This window comes from Manis javanica, chromosome 11 (genome assembly GCF_040802235.1).
Source record: "Manis javanica isolate MJ-LG chromosome 11, MJ_LKY, whole genome shotgun sequence".
In the NCBI taxonomy this organism is placed as follows: domain Eukaryota; kingdom Metazoa; phylum Chordata; class Mammalia; order Pholidota; family Manidae; genus Manis; species Manis javanica.
In genome coordinates this window covers 12,343,469-12,362,372 of record NC_133166.1, presented here as the reverse complement: position 1 = coordinate 12,362,372, position 18,904 = coordinate 12,343,469, and the positions used below count along the sequence as shown (strand labels likewise).

Sequence of the window (18,904 nt, the reverse complement as noted above, 5' to 3'; positions counted from 1 at the left end):
CAGCTGTTAGTAATTTGGGCAGAGAATTAGTTATGATCTAGGTCTTCCTATTTCAAAATATGGGCTCTTTCCTCTTAGGCCCACGTATACGTAATGTGATGAACAGTGCCGTCTATGTTGTACACATCAATTCAAAAGTATAACACTGGTAGTGGAAATATTAAATGAAGATGTGAGAATAATTTTCCTATCATTTTTGTCCATAACTTTTCTATACCTGATTGAGGAGTTAAGATATAGAAGCTCTTGTCTCAAGGAGAACTCTCATAAGCCTCAAAATCCTGAGATGATTCATTTCATTTATTAGGATTTAGTGATGTTATTTCATTATAACAGATGCTATGGCTTTAATAGATTTACACATACATTTTCTCTGACTAACAAAAACAAACCCCACAGAAAACTACCAATTAAAATAGATTTGAGAATGTAGGCATATGGGTGCCAGCTACCCTGTAGCAGCTGGTCCTTTGAGAGTGGGTAATTTTGTCATCTCATGATAATGCAAACACACAATGTTTACCATCACCCTATGCCTAGAATATTAATCATATCTTAAAACACTGCTTTCTGTAGAAGGGAGTGGCTGCTGACATTTAAAAAAAAACATGGATGCTATATCTATTCAAACTCCACTAATTTTTTTTCTTCTTTCGTATACAGTGGAATCCTTAATTGTCACTTGCTGGGTGAGGAAATCACAGCCTAAATCAGATGGTTTTTCCTGAACATGTAGAGGAAATAGGCAACTTCAGTTCAGAGAAGAGCACCAGACTGATGCACAGTCCAGAGGCTTGGATTTGAGGCCCAGCTGTGTATCAGCTGGGTGACATTGTCAAGCCTCTTTAACTCTTTGAACTTGAGTTTGCATGAAAAGAGAGTAAGCATTCCCAGAGCTGGCGAGAGCAGTAGGTGATGTGTGTGGATGTATGTGTGATCTGTCACAGAGCCCACATGTGAGAGGTGCAGCTATTGATAGGTGAGTCAAAGATGCTGTGCTCAAGAATTTATTGAAAGGTGAACAGGATGGAATTTGAAGTTGTTGGTAGGATTACTATGTGGCATATCATTCTAGGCAATTCACTTATTGGCTCATACTTAAATCATTTATGAAACACTGATTCTCATTGTACATACAATAAAATTTACTGAGAAAGAAATGGTGTTGGGGACAAAAGTGCTGGGCACACCAGACAGGGATGAGATTCAAAGCTGGTTGTATCTTTTTCTGGAACTTATGATGATACAAAGTTATTCAAAGTTGGTTGTTTTAAGTAAAAAGTTGAGGGTGCAAGAAGTTGAGATTCAACTTTTCAAAATACGGAGGTAAGAATACTAAGCCAAAGTAGGGCACTCAACATCCCTTACTCACAATCTCTTGAAATGGCATCTGGCTAGAGGGCCAGAGTTGTTTAAAATTGCTTTGGTTTTTCTACCAGTAGATAAACTTTGTGGGTAAAGCCACAACGTATATGCCTATCACTAGCTTCAAATTCAAATAATATTTAGTCCCTAAAAAAATGCAGCCTTTATCATATTTCTGCACCATTATATTAGAAATCCACTTGCATACACATTTCCTGCCCAATCTACCCATGTAATTAAGCTGATGGTTTCACTCTTTCAGTGCTTGCTATTTCAGATATAAGTCTACAATATTCATTCTATGAACCAGACTTGTCCATGAGATTAAATAGTTAATTTTAATCTTCTCGTTTCTTTTCCGTTATAATGTTGGTATATTCCCTTTCAGAAAACATCTTAAAAACAAAAAGGATACCATTATGAGCATGTCCACAGAATCACAGCTAAATTTTGCACTAAACAACTAGATATTCTCAAACATGGTATAGCATCACTGAAAAGTCAAATAATTACTCACCAAGTTTTTTGTCCTACTTTTAAGATATAATTTAATGTAACATGTAATATCTACTCTTTCATAGGTATTAAAGTAGATTCTGTTGTAAAATAAGGTTTGCGATTTTATGTATTTTTAAGGATATTAATTCATTAAAAATAATCATCAAATCTTTGTGTTAAACTTTAAAAATTCCTGTTTATTATGCATTAAAAAATACTGGAAGGGAAGATAACAGTTTCAGCTCTGGTTCCCTGTAGATGTAGAGATTATGAGTGTTTACTTCTGTGTGTTTTCCCAATGTTCCATAATGGTCATATATCACAGAAGAGAATCTAAAAACATGGGCTTGAAGGTGTTGGCCATACAAAGATACACCTGGGATTTTGCCCAGCTCTGGAATTTACGAGCTGTGTGATTTTGAGCAAGTCCCTTGATGTCTTGAAGCCTCAGTTTCTCCATCTGAAAACAAGGATACTGAGACTGTTGCATGGATTAGATGAGATAATGCCTCTGCAATTCTTAGCACAATGTCTGACAAAAAGTAAGCTATTATAGTTGCGCAAAAGAGACAAGAACCATTTGCATAGGAAAGGATGTGAAGTGACTGTAGTGGGGGAAAAAGGATAATCAAGAGAGACAAAGCAGAGAGAGCTGCAGTCAATATTCCGAAAGGGTTTTTGAAATTTTTTATGAGAAAAGGAGGAAGAAAGAGATGCATGGGATTTGGGGGAAGAAAAATGCCAAAATAAATCTTTTAATAAACCTTGTTTCATGGATTGTAATGTAATTTCCCTCCAGGAAAAGTCCATTGTTTTGATATTACCTGTACCATTATAGCACGGTTGGTGAAAGCTTCTAAAGATTAGTACACTTGGCAGATTTTCCACTACCTCTTGTCTACTCTGTTGTTACCCACTCCACACATCTAGCCATACCCAGCCACGCTCAGCCCCTCTCGAGGCTTCATTCAAAGGTAGGCTGTAGATCACAGAGTCTGTAACTTCACTTTGAAGCAGGTATCAGTTATCATGGGGCGTTCCTGAATTGTTCATTATTATCTCCATTCAGTACGCCTCTTTGGTCAAATAGGTGAATTAATTACAGACCAAAGGGCCACCTCATGGAGAAACCTGATTAATGTTTAATGTGCTGGATGAAATGCAGTAAGACATCATCAAATGGAAAATGCTAGCTGGGGAATTACATAATATCCACTTAAAGAGAATAATCAATCCCTTAAAGAAAATCAGAATCTGTTTAAAAGGAATAACTCCATAGATTTTTATGTGAACTATGAGGAGACTAGAAAAGCTCTGAAGGTTAATGTAGTATAAAGATCTTATTTTTCTTTTATTCCCAGAGTCGCTAAAGGTAGGTTAAGAACAAAGAATAGACAATCAAAACTTAATTTAAGAAAAGGCAGTGGCATTATGCTAGCATATGAGAAAAGGGGAAAACAGTACAACACACACACATACAGAGAGAAAGAGAGAGGGGGAAAGTGAGCTGCTGACCTGAATGCCTAACATCATTTTGACCTTTTCTAAACTTAATAACATCTGCCTGCTCTCTTCCTGTGCCTTCCCATGAAGCCCAGGTAAATGTTCCCTGAGATCCTTTAAAGTTCAGCACCAACTAAGTTTCCTCCTTGCTGAAACTTCTCACCTTAAAAATCCATTTACTTCATTGACCTCATTAGGTGCTATTAGTCCATTAAAACTGAGAATAAAAGAAGAAAAATCCACCTATTGCAACAGTTTCCTAGAAAAGGATAAGGACTAATGTTTTGGAAGCATCAGATAAGTGCTGGGGTAGTAATTAATATTTACTAGGACTTTCCCTCCAGCAGATAATGTACATGGCTGCAGGAGGAATGAAGCACTCACACAGTTTATTCTGGATCACTTGTCAAGTTCAGCCACTTTGAAATTTAAACCGTGAGATTTGGAGGTTCTGCCTGAACAAAAGAAATAGAAGCTTAAAAGTTAATATCAGGCAACATTTTCTCCCATGTGGACTGTGAAATGGCAAAAGCTTATCTGTGAGAAGATGAGGAATGAAGCAGATAACTGGAAAGAAGTAATAAGGGTTTCAGACAGAGGGAGGGATCCTCCCGGACCCCCCACAGTGTTTCTGTCCATGGTTGTCCTTCCCAGGGCTTAGTGATCCAATTCATCCTTGAATGTGAGAAGATATTCCAAGTGTCCTTCTAACTTATTTCTCTTTTTGATTAAATAAGCTCAGGTGGAGCTCTATGACTTACCAAAAGAAATTTCTAACTACCATAGGCAGACTTTGCAAAGAGTAGTTTGTGCATTACCTCTTTTAGCTGTTGTCCATTTTCCTTTTACTCCTTAACTGAAATTTATCTGGTCTTCTGGGAAGTCATCCTGACTCAACTGGCTTGTCCAGTGTCCCCCTACTAGGTTGCCAATCCAAAATATTAATAGGGTTACCAAGTATAGCAAATAAAAGTATAGGCTAACCTGTTAAATTTGGCTTTTGTATAAAGCAATAATAATAATCAGTAAATACTTTTTTAAGTGTAAATATGTTCTATGCTATGTTTGCAATATACTTATATTAAAATAATTACCTGTGTTTCCCTGATATTCAAATTCAAATTTAGTAACACAGCATTTACAAAACCACTGAGCTATGCTTATTGTACTGAATTATAGTCTATGCCTTATTCAAATGGCTTAATGCTACACACAGGGTTGGAGACATATGCATGATATTCTATGTATATATGTTTTAATCTAAAGAGAAACATTGAAAGGTAGATGCTGCTTTATTTTCCAACAGAAATGAAACTCCAAGAGCTTTATAAGGACAGTGAGTGGTGTAGAGGTAATCTCAAAGCTCATGCACTGGTCCGTCTATACTTCTCTGGTGTGTTAAAAATAATTCTGGGACTTACTTAAGGGCCATTCCTAACTATATGACCACCAGATCATACTGGAAGGGTAAAGCCAAGCCAAATGAAATCCAGATCGATGGTTCTCAAACTGTAGAGTGCCTTAGGGTTACTTGGATAGTTTATTAAACCACAGATTGCTGGGCTCCGTCGCCAGAGTTTCTGATTCAGTGGGTCTGGGGCAGGAGAGAGGATTCACCTCCCTAAGAAGCTCCAGAGGTGACATTGGAAACGCTGGTCTGGGACCCTCCTCCAAAAACCACTGCCCTAGGATTTGAAGCGTCACTCACTTGGCTCATGTGCGCTTCATTCTAATATTAACAGGAGTACACAACCTTATGCATGTTCAACTGAATGTAATAAAGGTCCCGAGCTCTGACTCTGGAGCCAATTCTTTTAACGTTGTAGCTTCATATTATTTGGAATGAGGTGTCCAGGGGAATCTGGACCAGGAGACCACAGCTGCCACACCAAGAGACTGAATATGAGAGCCACTTTCCAGCACTTGTTTTCTGTCTGATACTCTTCTCCTTCAACAGAGACCGTCTGATAGCCACTTCATTCTTTTAAAAATAGGACTTCTGCTCTTGTCTCTAATTCTGGGTGAGAGTAACTCGGGTTTATGATCCATAGAAGTCATCTCCTACCGTGAAAGTACTGCTTTTCTCTCTCCATTTGCCACTTCATTTCCCTTATATAAAATGCTTGCAGGATTCTCTGCAGCTGTCATCTGGGAAAGATCACAGCTTTCCACAAAGGGGAAAGAAATTGGCCGTTTCAATGTCAATGATTGGTCTTTTGGCACTTTCCCAGGAAAGCAGAGGCCAGTAACAAATCTTGAGCCAGGTAACATAGTGAGTACAGCATGGAAAAAAAGGCAGTGAAGGAGGATTTCCAAAGAAAAGGAACATATGATCGGAGATTACTTGGCCCACTCTGTGCAATACACTGTCCACAGACAGAACCACATGCCAACTTCTGTGAAATGACGTCCTAGTATCTCCCATCTGGATTACTGCAGTAGTTTCCTAGCTGGTTTTCCTGATGCTAGGTTGATCCTAGCATAAGCCCAGCTTCAAATTTCTAAAGCAACCCTATCATCATTTCCTCTCCCCTTAAAATTCATCAAGAGTTACTTCTGCTATATAAAATAAAAACTGATTTATCTTTGCATTACTAGGATCTGGCACACAGTTGTCACTTAAGAATGGATGAACATCATTGAAGAGACTCATATCTGGCCCCTTTTTCTCCCGCCTCTCCAACTCCACATCCTTGCTGTCCCGAGAACAAAACAAACTCACTCCTGCCTTTGCATTTTATTTCATGGCTTTTTCTGCCTCCCAAAGGCCTAGCCAAGATCAGCCTCATTCAAGGACAAACCCACACTCCATAGCTTCATGAAATGTTTCCTGATCACTCAATTCCTCATTGCCTATAATGCCTGAAGTACAAAAAGCTACAGATTTATTTGGTACCCCTGAAGAATCTAAAGGTGAACACTACACATTAAGAAATATATTTTAAAATGTTGGATTTGATTTCCTGTTTTCCTTCCTCAAATCAACTCCACTTTCAGAAGCAGATAGATATGAATCAATATACATGAAATTCGTAATGATACATCTCATTGTAATTCGATTTGGCTTTATGATATTGATGAACATTTCAGTGAAAAGTTGAGAACTACAAGGAACATGGTGTGGTGCAAGAATACTGGGCTATAAACCAGATGTAAATTCTAATCCTGATTCTGCCACTTTCCAGTCAAGTAAGTCTTTTATTTTTCTTCCTCTTGGCATTTAAATTGAATGCATTTTGTTAAAATTCTCTTCTAGCTCTAGTTCAAGGTCAGCTCATCCTGGCCCCCAGCTCTACTTGGAACGCTGGAGCACACTAAAAAGGAGCAGAATGCCAAATTGTCCTTATATCTTCCCAGTGGACAATGCTGCTCTTTTTATTCTCTACCAAGGTAAATCATTGCATCACCAAAAATAGGGAGTTCTCCTCTTTTAGTCACACACCCAATCTATCACAATTTTTTTTTTTTAGTTTAAGATTTTTCCTTAATCCTCACTTATCCTACCTAAGATCTGGCCCTTACTGTCAATCACCTAGATTCTGGAGGAAAAAAAAATGTAACTAATCTTTTTTGCCAGCTTTGATCTTTATAATCTTTCTTCCAATTTATTGTAGAATGGTGTTACTGAAATATAACTTACTACTATATTCCCCTATTTAATAGTCTTCAGTTGGTCTTCATTGCCAACAACAGATTGCAAACATTTAAATATTCTTAAGCCAAGGAAGTACTTTCTTCAAGTGAACTTTGACCCAGAAGCTACATAATGTATAATTGCTTGTATATAACAAAGGCAGAGTTTCTGCAGTTTCTGCACTGAGGAGGGGAGGGCATCAGAGCACAGCCCGATGAAAAGTCCTCCTCTGTGACCCTCCCCAGAGGGCTCTGAGAAATCCCTGAGAAGTCAGGGCTCCATGTACAAATGAGCTGGTGAGTACTGACAGAAATCCAGGGCAACCCTTTTCTCCACCGCAAGTGCCCTGGTTCCAACCTGCGTCTGCTGAAGTCAGTATCTTTCTGTAATTCACATAAGGGTTTCCTAGGGGCCAGGGGAAGCATTACTGACAGGACTCTGTGGAACTTGAATCCACCTGCCTTTTTGGGTACAACCCAAAGGCCCTCACGCAACACACCAGTATTTCTAGTCTCATTGCTCTTCACCTCCCCAGCCCAGTGCGTGGCTGTATCACTTACTAGCTTTTCTTTAAACATCACGCAAGTTCACTGTCCAGGCCTCTCCCTCTGCCTGGAAAAGTCATCTCCACACCCCATATTTGCATGAGTACCTTACCAATCCTTTAAGACTAATGCCTGTTCTGAAGTAGCTGTACAGATTAACATGGAAAATAGAAAAACAAGCTATGAAAATTCAGGATGTTTTCATACTGAGATACAGCATGTCCAGGAGAACACATCATGGAGACTTCCCTGTTTTAGGGAGGCCGAGGAAAACTTGGAGCAACTGAGGTGGCTGAGATCTGAAGACCACATAGAAGTTAGCCTGGCGAATAAAGAGAGGGAGATGTGCTCCAGGGATAACTTACTTAGTGGCTGGTGAGGTGAGGAGCAGAGAGCAAGTACTGAAGGCCCTTGTAAATCATGTTAAGGAACTGGACTTGAACTTAAGGCCATTGTGGGGCTTAAAGCTAGACTAGTGTTTCAGAACAAGCTCTCTAGGTAGTGTGGAGATGCAGAGACTTAATTATATTTTGGGGGTGGAGTTAGAGTAGAGGAAAACAAAGATTGTAATAATAGGATGTGATGTGATCCTGATAAAAGCTATGGTGGCCTGGAGTAGAGAAGTGGCAGGGGCAATCAGTGTGGAGAAAAAGAAACAAATGAGAGGGCTGATGAGAATCTCCTAGATGTGCTGACAGATTAGATGTGGGAGGGGAGGAAAGGAGGAAACCCTTTGTTTAAATGTTTATCTCCACCTATAAACCATGAGTCAATTGAGAGAAATCCTGTCTTACTCATTCTTGTATCTTGTGTGCCTAGTGTGGTGCCTGTCACTGACATACTTGATAAATAAATGAACAGATTTTAGAAGTGGGGAAGTTAGTCAACAACAGCTTTGCTGCCAGTATGGTCAATATTTTCCTACCCTTTTCCAATGACCTTGTCCCATGAGAATGCTACGTGTTCATATGTCATCTAGTTTCTCCTGCTATAAATACAATCAACTCAAATTTAATCATACTGAGAAGTAGGTGCTCATTCACAGGCACATTTGCATTAAAAAAATACCCCAGTGAGAGGGCAAGTGATCAACAAATAAAATTTTAAGTATTAGTTGAGAGATACAACATATTTAATATGCACAAACATGCACATTCAACCAATATTTATTGAGCCCCTGCAGTGTCTGTTGGGAATTGTGTAGGTGCTGAGGATACAGTGGTGAACGAGATGGCCCCTGATGTAGGGGATGGGAAGGAGGAGATTTACAAGAAGAGCCCGAATCACATCAATGGGACAGCAGCCAATGTCACTTACATAGGAGACTAATTATAATTTATGCATATCTTTTAACCTTTGGAGTTGAAGATTTAATTTCAAGCTTTTGTTTATTATTTTTATGCTTAATTCTTGGAGCTCTATTTCCATAGAAAGAGAATTGAACCATAAGCAAGAATTCAAGTATACCAGCTGTGGAAAACTGCTTTTAATCTTGACCCTTATTTTGAACTGTTCTTCACTTACATAAATAGAAGAGCTGTGCCCTAATGTTCCCCCCATGGAAAGTGTGCAGTATATTGCAAGCCAACTGATGTTCTGTCCACCTACACTTAGGTAGAGCAAATCCATATTATTTGATGGTGAGTGATTTCAGCAGTTTATGAGGTGTACTTAAGAGAAAATATTCAACATCTTAAGAGATTCTTTACATTATAAATATTAAACCCCACAGTAAGTTCACTGGTTGTGACAAAGAAACAATTGTCAGTATTTGTACAGTTCAATAACGAATAAGATACCTGTATAGTTAGTTCATTTGTTTTCTCATCTATTTTATCTCTCTCCACTAAAATGTAAGCTCTATGAAGAAATCCTTTCCCTAATTTCCTCTCTTTTTTTTAATCACCAGTGGCTGGCACAGCTCCTCACACAATGAGGCCCCACCACCCACCCGGTTTTCCTTGTTCCTTTACTTCCCTCATCCTCCATTTCTAATCCATCAGCAAGAGCAATTGTTTCAAACTCCAAAATATATCCTGATCCACCCCTTTCTCTCCATTTCCACAACTATCACCCTGGCCAAGCCAACATCACTTCGACCTGGGTGTGTTGCCTCACTGGCTCTCCTCCTGTTCTCTGTGATACATTCTTTACACAAAAGCCAGTGTCCCTAATTTTAAAATTTAAATCAGATGGTGTTACTCACCCTTTCTTACATTCTTCAACCTCTTCCTTGTCCTCTTCACACTAGTCACAAGGCCCTACTTCCATTTCTAATATGTGCCCAGCTCAATCCTGCCTTAGGACATTTGCACTTACTGTTCCGTCATCTTTGAAAGTTTTTTTCCTTATCTTTGTTTGGCTTTTGGTCATTACCTTTGGTCATTAAGATCTTATCTTAAATGCCACCTCCTTGGGGAAGCCTACCTTGGTCACCCAAATTAAAGTAGCCACCAAGTAGTCATCCTAATCATTCTGCTTCATTCTCTGCATAGCACTTATTACTTATGATATTTTGGATATTTGTTTTTTTTCTGCCCAACAGACAGAAATGTAAGTTCCTCAGAGCAGGACTGTTATCTTGTGGACCATTTTATTCTTAGTGCCTAGGACAGTCACAAGATGACAGCAGGCACTCAATAAATAATTGAATACCAAATAAATTTATGAAATAAGGGACAAATGAATAAATAGTAGTTCTACCTAGCTTGGATTGGACTTGGCAACAATGAAGTATATACAATTTTGCTATCCAGATATGAATTCTTATAGCTCTAGCTTGAAGACCTTCTTAAATTCAAACCCGTAATTATTAGAATTATTTAGTATTGGCAAAGACTGTGAGTAGTTTTCTATATAGCAGATAATGCTAAATTGCCTGGAGGTAGTAATTTTCAAGGATAGATGATTAGTGATTCTGTTTTTTGACCTTTTCTGAGTTAACAATAATCAGCTGTTACTGTTTATGTGATTTCATAATACCCATATCCCTCATCTCTTCCCAGAATAAATCATATTTCACAAGATAAATCCAAACTAATTTTGTGATGAAACACACCTTAAGATTACTGGTGATATTCTGTGATTTCATAAAATCAGATCTGGAGCTCCCTGATTTAATGGTTGAACTGGTGTGAGCCAATGATATGCTTCGTTCCTTATATTTGTTCTCAGCTATGGAGGAAAAATTCAGAAGTCTGGGGATGGCAGCCAGAAGGGTTAGGGGCATGAACAAGAGTACTTTTGTTCACAAATATCTTGTTTTCAGTAATTGGGTTTCATTTAAATTAATAATTTTCTCTTTTGAAATAGAAAGAAACCCAGAAACCTATTTGTGTCTGTCATCCACACATGCATAACTGTCTATGTAGAAAATGGGACTTTGTTTTAGAGCATGGGTAGAGCAGGGGACTCTATGAGAGGTGATTTCATGAAATAACTTGTTAGAGGAGGCACCAGGGCAGCAGAGAGAAGCTTCCAGAAGATAAAGGTGATCGGAAAAAGGTACAAAAAGTAAAACCACACATTTCCTAGGACTTCTGTAGCAACAGTGAAGTGACCTCTGGGAACAGTGTTTATAAAACACTTTAATAATATTACCTGTTTCATTCTTAAAGCCTGGAAATATACCATGTAAATATTCCCACATTTTAAGTGGAAAAACTGAGGATTACACTAGTTCGGTAATTTACTCAAATTCACAGCAGATAACAGAAATAAAAATTATACATTTGTCACATGGCTGCTGGTCTTGTTTTCTTGCATTTATCACTGCTGTCTATGCATTTGTCATTTGGTCCTTTTGTTACAATTGTCTGGAAAAACGTTCATCCTAACTGAACCTAACCCTTCATCCTCTTCATTGCATCTTCCAGAGCAACTGAACACTGAAGTTCTGGAGAAAGTCCAGAGATGATGGGAATCACTATAAATTCATGATCTCTGAACACCCTGGTCATTTGGCTATCCCTTGTTCTGCATGATAATCTCCAAACTCTTCCTTTCCTAGGTCACTGCCAGCACACAGTTTGCTATATACTTCCAAGACAGAAAAAGGAGCCATCTGATGAGAAGTCCCTAAATTTATTATGCCAGGTTTATTATACATAACTCCATGCAAATCCATGCTCTCCTCTCTCTTCCTATTACAATGGAGGAAATGTCCCTTCTGATACCAAAGGTCCATCAATTCACATTTTCTTAGACACTTTACTTGATCATTTAATATCTTTATATCCTGCATCTTGAAACCCAGTCTCTCTATTCGACCCATGCTCTGAACATTCGAACATGGTACCTCCTATCTTTAGGAAGGGTTTCTACTTGACATCTCCCCTTGGCTACTGTCCTACCTCTTACTTCTTCATAAGCCAAGTTTATCAAAGGAGATGTTTACAGACACTATTTCTTCCTTTCCAATTTCTCTTTATCCCATTCTAATCTGAGTCCCTTCACAATTCCACTTCCAAGAAAAACAGAAAATGTTTCTACTAAATTTACCAGTAATCTAGTTTTGGCCAAATCAAATGCAATCTCGTTAGTCCTCTCTTAGTTGATCTTACAATGATGTTAGGGCCAGTTGCTTACTCCTTCCTTGAAGTACTTCTCCTGATTTCTGTGACTTGCCTGCTTTTCTTCCTGCAACTGATTACTTATAGATCTTCATACTTACCCAAACAAGAAAAAAACAAAACTATGCTGTTTTGCATGCCTTTGACATATAATTTTTTCATTATGAATTTAAATATTAGCAAAATGTATAATTTCTGGCCTATTGTGAGTTGTAGAATTCTATTTTCAATTCTTCATGAAATAATGGTTACATCATCAACTCAAGTGTATGTAGTAGAATGTAAATATATATTGATTTGAAATTCATGATCACCAATTTAATTTATAAATTAACAAGTCTTTGAGCAGTTGGAAATTTTACCTTGTTTTTTTCCCTTTGAACTTATGTTTTCATTCACTCCCTCAGTTTTGTCCTAACATATATATGTTAGAACATCTTAGATGGATCACTCTAATATACTTTTATGAAACAAAAATGCATGTACAAATATAAATCATACTGTTTTCAAATTTCCTTCTTATATGACTCTAAATGGTGCTTTTCTTTTTTTCTGGACTGAATTATCATGATGATTATTAATAATAAACAATTGATCAAAGTAACCTAAATATATTATCAGATGGCTTCACAGGTGAATTCTACCAAACATTTAAAGGAGTTAATGCCTGTCCTACTAAAACTATTCCAAAAAGTTAAAGAGGAATGGAAGCTTCCAATTTCATTCCATGAGGCCAGTATCACCCTGATACCAAAACCAGACAAAGACAGTACAGAATAATAAAATTACCAACATTCCTGATGAACATAGATGCAAAAATCTTCAATAAAATGTTAGTAAACTAAATTAAAAAATACATTAGGAAGTTTATTCACCATGGCCAAGTAGAATTTATTTCAGGGATGTAAGGATGGTTCAATATCTGTAAATCAATTAAAGTGATACACCACATTAAAAAAGGAAGGATAAAAACCATATGATGATGGTTTCTCAATAGATGCTGAAAAAGCATTTGAAAAAATCTGACAGCCATTCATGTAAAAATGCTTAACAACCCAGGTAGAGAGTGAACATACTTAAACATAATAAATGCCACAAATGACTAACTGACAGCTATTATCAAAAATTGAGAGCTTTTCATCTAAGATCAAGAACAAAACAAGGATGGCCACTCTAACTAATTCAGTTCAGCACAGTACTAGAAGTCCTAGACACAGCAATCAGATGAGAAAATGAAGTAAAATGCATCTAAATTAGTAAGGAAGAAGTAAAATTGTCACTATTTGCAGATTATATGATACTGTATTTAGAAAACCATACAGACTGCACTGAAAAACTAATAGAATTAATAAGTGAATTCAGTAAAGTCATAAGATACAAAATAAAAATACAAAAATCTCTTGTGTTTCTACATACAAATAATGAACTAACAAAGAGAAATTAAGAAATCAATTCCATTTGCAATTGCATCAAAAGTAATAAAGTATCTAGGAATAAATTTAATCAAGGAGGTGAAAGAACTATATTCTAAAAACTGTAAGGCATGGTGAAATAAACTGAAAAAAACACAAATAAATGGAAAGCTATTATGTGCTCATGGGTAGGAAGAATTAATATTGTTAAAATGGCCATTCTGAGCAAAGCAATCTATAGATTCTATACAACTCTCATCAAAATAACAATGACATCTTTTAAAAAATAACTGAGCAAATAATCCTAAAATTTGTATGGAACCTTAGGGACCCCAAATAGCTATAGCTATTTTGAGAAATAAGAACAAAGCTAGAGGTACAATGTCCTTAGGTCTCAAATATACTATAAATTTATAGTAATCAAAACAGTATGCTACGGCTCAAAGAAAGATCAGTGGTACAGAATAGACAGCCCAGAAATAAACCCACACTTATATGGTCACTTAATATGCAACAAAGGAGCAGGAATATACAATGGGAAAAAGACAGCCTCTTCAATAAATGGTGCTGGGAAAACTGGATAGCTACATGCAAAGGAATGAAACTGGACTACTATCTTACAACTGACATAAAAATAAAATCAAAGTGGATTAAAGAGCTAAATATAAGACATGAAATCATAAAACTCCTGGAAGAAAACATTGGCAGTAAAGACTTAAAGATCAAAATTAGTAAATTTTTTCTGGCTATCTCTCCCTATGAAAGGGAAACAAAAAATGAACAAGTGGTTCTACATCAAACTAAAAGTTTCTGCACAACAAAAGAAACAAAAATGAAGGTAATTCAACAAAATGAAAAGGTAATCTACTGTACAGGAGAATATATTTGCAAATGATATATCTGACAAGGGGTTAATATCCAAAATATATAAAGAACTCATACAGTTCAACATGAAAAACCCCCAAATAATCTAATTAAAAAATGGACAGAGGATCTGAATAGACATTTTCTAAATAAGACATATGGGTGGCCAAAAGACACATGAAAAGATCTCAAATATGCTATCAAATATATTCAACATCACTAATCATCAGGGAAATGCAAATCAAAACCACAATGAGATATCACCTCACACCAGTCAGAATGGTTAATATTAAGAAACAAAAACAAAAATAAGAAATGACATGTTGGCAAGGATGTGGAAAAAAGAGAACCCTTGTACAATGTTGGTAGGAATATAAACTGGAATGGTCACTATGGAAAGCAATATGGAAGTTTCTTAAAAAATGAAAAGAAATACAACATGATCCAGCAATTGTACTTTTGAGAATTTACTCAAAGAAAACAAAATCACTAATTCAAAATGATATATGCACCCTATTTTTATTGCAGCATTATTTAAAATAGTCAAGATATGGAGGCAGCCTAAGTGTCCATCAATAGACAAACATATAAAGAAGACATGGCCACATATATACAGTGGGATATTACTCAGCCATGAAAAAGAATGATACCTTGCGATTTGCAACAATATGGATGGGCCAAGAGGGTATTATGCTAAATGCAATAAGTCAGACAGAGAAAGAAAAATACCATATGATTTCACTTTTATGTGGAATCTAAAATCCAAAAGAAACAAACAAAAAATAGACTCAAAAGCATAGACAACAGAGTAGGGTGGGGATGATGGGTGAAATAAGTGAAGGAGATTAAGAGGTACAAACTTCAAATTATAAAATAAATTAGTCACAGGAATGGAAGTACAGCATAGGGAATATAGCCAATAATTTTGTAATAGCTTGGTAGTAACAGATGCTAACTACACTTACTGTGGTGTATACATTACTAAATGTATATAATTGTGTGTGTGTGTATATATATATATATATATTTGTCATTATATAATTGTCAAATGTACATGATTGTCAAATCACTATGTTATACATCTGAAACCTATATAATGTTGTATATTAACTATATTCTAATAAAAAAGTAAAAGAAACCAGAATAACCTAAATATATTATGAATTTCAATCTATAAATCTAAGACAGTAAAAATGCAATTGTACTGGGGATTCATTTCTTAATGGAGTGAGCGAAACTTTAAAAAATTAGCTCATGTTTCCACTGATGAATATGAATTAAGGGTAGGATGAGACAAGATTCAGAATTCCTATTTTTTATTTCTACAAACTTAAGTGCTGAGAAAACTCGTTCACAGAAACAAGTAGATAGGAAAGAGAACTTTGAATTCCTTCCAAGTAATGTGCCTCAGATCCAGTTATCTATCATTAAAACTATTTTAATAATCTATCCAATGACAATTGCTTTTCAATTTTACTAAGAGCAAAGATGGGAAACCACATGACTTAGAGAAAGGATTAATTACTCAATCATTAGAGCCATTGAATTTCTCATCCTGAGCAACAATATTTCAAATTGTTCCTTTATATATCTACCAGTAAAATAACACTGTTAAATATAGTAAAATAGTTCTAAATAGTAAATAGTAGTATAAATAGAAACATTGTAGGATTTGGGGTGGGCAAGCCATATACATTTCTTTTGTAAAACAGGAGAAAAACATTTGTAAATGGAAAAGTTGTGAAGAAGCATAAAGCTGCAGGCTACTTCTTGGGTGGGGTCAAATTGAAGTTATGGAAATTAAGTCCCATGAGTCTATCCATATACTCTTAGAGGTAGGCATTATTCAAATGAAAAACCTCCAGTTTAACCTATAATAAAAGGAATAATTCAAGACTTAGTCCTTGGCCCTCTTGTCTTTTTGTTCTATACCAAGGCAATCTCTTAATTCTTTTGGCTTTAAAGATGCACAATTATGTTCCAAGAAGGATGTCTCAGTTCCCAATCTTTATGTTCAACTGCCTATTTGATATCTCCAGTTGAATCCCTCATAGGCATCTTAAACTGAACATTGTCCAAAATGGTACTATTAAACTTCCAATTTGCGATTCTACCATTCTTTACCAATTGTCATGTTCCATAGTTCAAAGTCATTCTGATAATTCCAGATGATGAACTTCATGAAAACAAGGATGTTGCAAACCCAACACCCTATATGGGGCTTGGGACAGGAAGGCATTGATGATTTATTTGAAGGAATACAGGCTCCCCTCACAATCCACTCCAATTAATCACTACGACTTACCAAGTTTACCCCTTAAGTGTATTTCAAAATCTGTCCACTCTCTCAGTCTTTTTGCCAGCATCTTAGTCCAAGCACCATCATTTGTCACCTGAGTCTCTGCAATAGCTTCCTGAGCTGCTCTCCCTGCATGTATTGTCGTCAGCCAAGCCAGACTCCCAGCAGTCAGAGTGGTCTTTGTGGGTAACATTTAGTTCAGCCATTTTCTTATTTAAAAATTCAAGGTTTCATGTTGCTTTCAGAAGAATAAAGAACAGGTTACTTACTAAGGCACAGAAGGCTCTCTGCCTGTTTGCTCCTGTCCACTGCTCCATTTTCTTCGTGTGCCTGCCCGCCCTCCCTCACCAGCTCTAAGCCCAGTGGCCCCCTCCCTATCCTTCCTCAGGGCCGTGGGCATGTTCCCTCTGCTTGAGGACTCCTCCAGCCCTTTTCACTCGTCTAGCACTTACCCTTTATATCTTAGCTTAAATATCTCATCTCCACAAGGCTTGCCCTGGATCCCCCGACTAGATCAGGTCATGCTGTTACAGCCTTTCACAGTTAATGTACTTTCCTTTCATAACACTCATTTTAACCCTGAATTTATCGTAACTATGTGGACTGCAAGCATAGATCCTGTTTTTTAAAAAAATTTCCTGCCCTATTTCCTGCTCTGAGTGCCTGAGATATAGCAGAATACTCAGTAGATATTTAATGGATAACAGAAGTCTGGAAGTAAAATGGAAGACTCAGGGTCAGTTTAATAAATACTTGCTTTACTCCTTATGTTTGTCACTTCACTTAATTTCCCAGCTTCAATAACTTGTCATAGGACCAGATGACAGTGATATCAGCTCACTCAAAATCTCTTACCCCACTACCTCGAAAATCCACAAACTACCTCCTCTCACTCCCCACATTCAAACAAACGTGGCTCCGCCCGTTCCTATTTCTAACTCAGATTTGCATGTTTGATGTCCCAATCTGACTGCCAGAGAGGTGGGAATGCAGAGGAGATGAGTTTATGGCAGATAAACAGCTCTGGTGCTTTCACAGCCAGCACAGTGGGATGCTTTTAAATGCAGCTGTAAATCATATATATATTTTATATATACCTAGGATAACAAATATTCAAGAGTTTATATTCATGTTTTAATACAGATGTGAACAAAGGAGGCAGCTAATAATTCCTTCTTTAATGTATTTTCTGAAAAGGAAGCATTCTTTTTTCTTCTTCCTACTGGTCTCCTTTTCTCATTAATAATTTACTACTAAATAAGACTATAATACTTAGAGGAGTTAATGGAGGGTAGAAGTAAAAGTGAAATGATACTAACATTTTAATTAGTAGTAGGGTATTGTGGACTATAAATTGTGGCCCTGACATCTGTGTTCTAAATACCAGACTAACTTGTGTATCTAAAAATGACTGGGCCAAATTCAGATAATACATGGGTCTTTACAGACCAGTTGTAGGTCACCTGCCTGAGGCTGACTTATAAATTGTCTTAGATCAGAGTGTTGGTGTAACACTAATAGTGAATGTTAATATGTTCTCTGGAAGCTTGGTTTTACCCAGTAAAAACTGTCTTACTTCATTTAGCTGTAATGTAAAAGAAGACTCCTGGTTTATGATTTAAAAAAACAAAAAAGGAATAAGGTGTACTTGAGCTAATTTTTAAACATTTCAAACTCAGAAATGTGTAACAGCTGACCTGGGAATAGTGAACCTGGTTTTCTCTAATATCTGTCAGATTGTTAAATCCCTTACACAAAGACATTTGTTAAAATGTAATAAATAATTTAAATATCAAAAATAGAGTAAAAGTTAAATAATATTACACCTATATGACATGAAATTATGCAGCATTTAAACTGTTTGCAAAGTATTTTTTTTAATGTAAGAAAATGCTATGATGTGATATGAAATGAAAAAGGTAGGAAAAACAGTTCAACTACATGCATTGAATATGAAAGAATATAACAAATAGGTCCCTTTGATGAGGGTATTGTGAATTATTGTAATTTACATTATTAATGTCCACAGTTCCCAAATTTTCTACAGTGAACATGCATTACTTTCTAATCAGAGAACTACATTATCTTCAAAAACAAAATCACTTAATCTTTATCATCTTCTTTTCATGTTCAGTTGTGTAGTAGCTAGACCTCCAATCCATGCTCATGTCAATCATTTATTTCCTAAATGGCTGAAAGAATCTGGGTTCCAC

General features: G+C 36.6%; 1 protein-coding gene across 17 annotated transcripts in view; it reads right to left on the bottom strand.

Annotated features, from left to right (window-relative positions):
* The window catches only part of DLG2 (discs large MAGUK scaffold protein 2), a 1,871,010-nt gene that overhangs the window by 490,629 nt on the left and 1,361,477 nt on the right, over positions 1-18,904 (bottom strand). The window lies entirely within an intron of this gene.